Genomic DNA, 4594 nt, shown 5'->3' with positions numbered 1-4594 from the left:
TTGGCTTTATGGGTTGATTCGTTCACTTGAACGGTCTGGTGGCAAAGCTAAAAAAAATTTTTTAAAAAGCTCCTCAAATGTATTCATAGCCTCCCATTAAAGAAGGAAAAACAACAGCCGTCACTGAAAGTAAGAATAAATAAAAATGTGATGAACATCATGATGTTGCTTTAAATTGTGGTTCAACAGAAATATATATATAAAAAAAACAGCCTGATGGGACCCGTGAACTAACATGTAGCTGAACAACCCTCTGAGCCAATCACTGCCATCAGGTGTTTCCTGTAACTCTCAGTCAGACTTGTGCACCTGTTGACAGGTATTCTGGACCACTGCTCACCTGCTCATCAGCAAAGTGCTCTCATTTGTCTAGTTTTGTTTTTTAAAAATTATTGTTTTCAGCCACAATTCAAAAGCAACATCGTATTTCACTAAAGTATAATTTAACAAATTTTTATTTATTATTACTTTTTTCAGTTTCTAGTTATTTGAGTGTAAATTTTGCCTTTTCTTTAATGGAAAGGGACGAATACATTTGACTGCGACTGTACCACTGGGTTAGAAAGGCCTCTCATTGGTCCAGGACAGTTTTTTTGTTTTTTTAAATTATTCTTTTCAACCACAATTCAAAGCAACATCGTACTTCACTAAATTATAATTTAACAAATTTTTGTTTATTATCATTTTTTTGAGTGTCTTTTCTTTAATGTGAGGGGACGAATAAATGAGGACGACTGTGTGTCATTCAGCTCAAAAGCTCCTGACGGTTTACTTACTTTGCAGATGTTTCATGATAAAAAAACATAGCAGTTGGTCCTGTGGTAACTGTCCAGAGTCGTCTCTATGAGCAAACCATTGTGCACATGTTCTGATGAGCCTTTAAACACATGAATCTGTTCCTCCTCCTGGATTTCCTGCACTGGATTTGATTGTCTCACTGGCACCTTTAACAACACCCCCACCGCCGCCGCCGCCGCCGCCGCTGTCTTGCTTTAATGCGAGCCTGTTTGCAATCTGAATCCTCACTCGAGGATACCTGGCAGGATAAACGGATAACGGGAACGTCAGTAAATATGATAAAAGAAAGTTAACTCCGGCGGCTTTTAATTAATACGAGACTCGGTGTCAGGAGAGGAGGTGGGTGTGCTGCGAACGACGGCGGCGAAAGTAGCTCTTAAATGAACATGCACTCTCACACAAACAGATTGTATCTAATAGGCAAATAAATAAATTAATTAAACACACACACACACACACACACACAGAAAAAAGGTGTCAAACTGAAGTCAGTAACTAATCCACACACACACACACACACACAGACCATCTGGTGCCAGCGAGCCTGCTGAGACAGGATATCACACTACCTAAACCAGTATTTGCACTTTGACAAAAACACTTAGACAACCTTTAGGGCAAGGTTAAACAAAGAACAAAAGTTTGGCACAGAAGGGGGCGCGAGGCTGCGGGGAGAAACATATGGTCTCCGCATGATTAGCAAAAAACTGTTAAACTGGTTTGGCTGTGTTGCGCTGATATGCTCAGGTTTTTACAGCACTGTTGGTTTTTTCTTTTTCTCAGTGAGGAAAAATTAATCTATTAATACAGACAGCTTTGCGTTGGCTGCTCGGAACTGGCAGCGTTATTTTTTTCCTTGTAATTTATTTTTGATCACATTTATTCGTATTATTTGTAATAATTAATACACACATTAAACATGAATCCCTTCTGATCACATCAGACCATCTTTTGTTAAATGTTGTTCAAAACTTCCACTTCCTCTCATCACCGTCGGTTTAACCGTCGGAACCCCAAAAACCCGGCGGAGGGTTTGAAAGGCGTGTTGTCTTTACAAACTGTTTATCACAGACAGAAAACAGAAACAATCGTTGTGTTTTCAACTTTCTAACAAACTGTGTGGTTTGCAGCTCTGTTGGAAAAATTACAGCCGTGACTCNCCTTGAAGCATAAAAAGCATAAAACTCGCTTTGAGGAAAATTGGTTTTTAAAATTCAGATGCAATATTCTTCGGTGGAAAAAGTGACCTGAGAGGCTCGCAGGAATAAACTCTTCGCTCTCTGACGTCGGCTCGCTAAAACCTTTGATCGCTCTTCAGGTAAAACTTCTTCAGCTTCAGCGAGGTGTTTGAAGGTCCATGTTCTGTTTCGAATCCCCTCCTCCACGTCGTTCTAAAGCCTGAACGTTTGAGCTCTATGCCACGTTCCTCTACAGTGAAATCATTTATTTCAAAGCATGTGGGGATCTTCTGAAACCCTCTGCCGTAGGTTTCCACATGCTTTCTGCTGAAGGCCTTGGAGAGCTCCTTAGATTTTGGCATGATGACACCATCATGCGCTTCAATAGATGTTGACTGAGAGCGGCTCCACCTGTCACTCCCTGACGAGGTTCGAATGTTTGGCACCTGGTTGGGAACCCCTGATTCAGTCTGTGTTGATTTACTGGTGTGATAAATGCAGGGCTGGACCTTGTTTTGGGTTTTTTTTGGCATCAAAATGAAAAAAAACTGACTAAGAAACGTCATTTGCGAAGAGCTGTTTCAAAGAGGATTGTTCGTTTCCATGGGATGCGATTTATGTCACATGACTCGGCTGGGTGCGTTTTGGGTCAGTTGAATAATTTATATGTCGATAAAACATTAAAAAAATATTTAATAATTAAGCGAAAGGCCGATCGTGGAGCCCACATGTAAAGTAAAGTCGTAGAGAAGAAAGAAAACCCAAATGGAGGCTGTTTTTCTGTGACATCCTGCTGCACATGTCCGGAGTTTGACAGCTAGCCGGAGCCTCTTGAGCAGTGTGACGCCTAAATAATTGGAGAACACCCTCTGCTTAGTTGTTTAAACTGTAAACCAGCGGAGCATCCAGAGCCCTGAGCATCTCTGGGGCGGCCCCGCGGAGACACGATTTGGGAGTTTCTAGAAGTTTCGGTTCTTTTCCGTCGTACGATGAGGCGTCCCATCGGGTTCCATCAGATTCTTTCGGCAGAATCACAGGAACTATCTGTAGCGATGAGAAGGAAACAGAGTCTGGCAGCAGATGGTGCGGCTGCTGCAGAGCCAACATCTCAACATCGAGCAATATGGCAGGATGCTCTAAACGAGCTGGCTGCCAAAAACAGGGTGTAACGGTTCACAAAAACCACAGTTCAGTACCTACTTTGGTTTTAAGATCGTGGTTTCAGTGCAGCTAAGACAAGAAATACAAAATGTGCTTCTTTTCTTCCCCCTTCTTTCTTAGTAAAGCTTTGGTCCGAGCTACCTGTCTTTGGGAAATGTTTCTGATGGATGGTCTGCGTTAACTGGAACTACTGGTGAGTTCCAAGCTGAATTCTGGACAATCGAGAAAGTTCCACTTGTGCAGTCGCTGCCAAACCAAAAGGCCCATTTCAAAAACTTTCAGTAGAAATACGTGTACCGTTACACCTCTAGCTGCCAAGCGTGTTACATCAATAAATGTGTTGTTTTAGAGAGCAGACCAAGTATTCGTTTGATTCAGGCCTTGTCCCCCTCCGTCTAGAAAAAACAACACCACCTCGTCTTTAAAAGAATTCATCCACATCTAACCGCATCAGTGCGTCGTTCAGCACGTTCATCTTCTGCGTGAGGATGTAAGAACTCCGACGACGAGCGGGACGTTTGGAAATCGTCACGCCATTCCTCAAAGTTCTCCCACCAGCTGGCAGTGACTTAAAACCGGCGTCCGTGTCTCTGACGGAGAACCTGCCTCGGACGTGGAATGGCGAGGTGTCGGAAAATAACCGTCCATAACGTCGTCCTGTGTTCCTGTACGTGGAGCGCTATCTGGACCCGGACCAGAGACCACACGGGTCTGAGGGCGTCCACGCTGTTTCCAGATGTAAAGAACAGATTTTGTTGCAGGCAGTGACGTTTGGAAACCTAAAACTCGGTTACTGATACAGACGTATAAACGGAGGATTGGCAGGTCGTCACTTTGGTCGGAGGTTTTTTGTTTTTAATTATCTTTTTGGCCTTTGTACCTTTATTGGATAGTGCAGTCAGAGAGAGACAGGAAAGTCGGGGATAAGACGTGGGAAAGGGTCATGAGCGGGATTCGAACTCATGACCTTCACATTGGGACTGTAGCCCTACACATAGGACACCAGCTCAACCAGGTGAGCTGTAGCAGCGCCGCAGGTCGGAGGTTTTTGGAAGAATCGTTTTTAACGCCGTAAATCTTTTCATGTTCGTAGAAACTCGTCTTGGTTTTGTGCGACGTGTGGACGAGGTCTGAGTTTCCTCACTTTGCTTTTAGTGCCTAAAACATTTGCACAGTCCTGAAAGTGTCACATCTCACTTTTACACCAAACATCACAGGTGGTCTCCGTCGGTACCGGCCCGGCTCGCATGCACTTGTTCATGAACCTTCCTGGCCTGCATCCACTCACGCTGGTCCACCCAGAGCTGCGAATCTCTCGATAACGACGGGGCTGGATTTAGTTTCAGATGTGGTTGTGAGCACCGTCACAGCGGGACGGCGATTTGTTTGTCAGACGTTTCCCCCCCTCAGGTACCGGTTCTGTCACGCAGTGGCTGTTTGGCTTTATGGGTTGATTC

This window comes from Stegastes partitus, unplaced genomic scaffold, assembly GCF_000690725.1.
Source record: "Stegastes partitus isolate 25-593 unplaced genomic scaffold, Stegastes_partitus-1.0.2 Scaffold1361, whole genome shotgun sequence".
Classification (NCBI taxonomy): Eukaryota; Metazoa; Chordata; class Actinopteri; family Pomacentridae; genus Stegastes; species Stegastes partitus.
Note: the sequence above shows the minus strand (reverse complement) of the source record.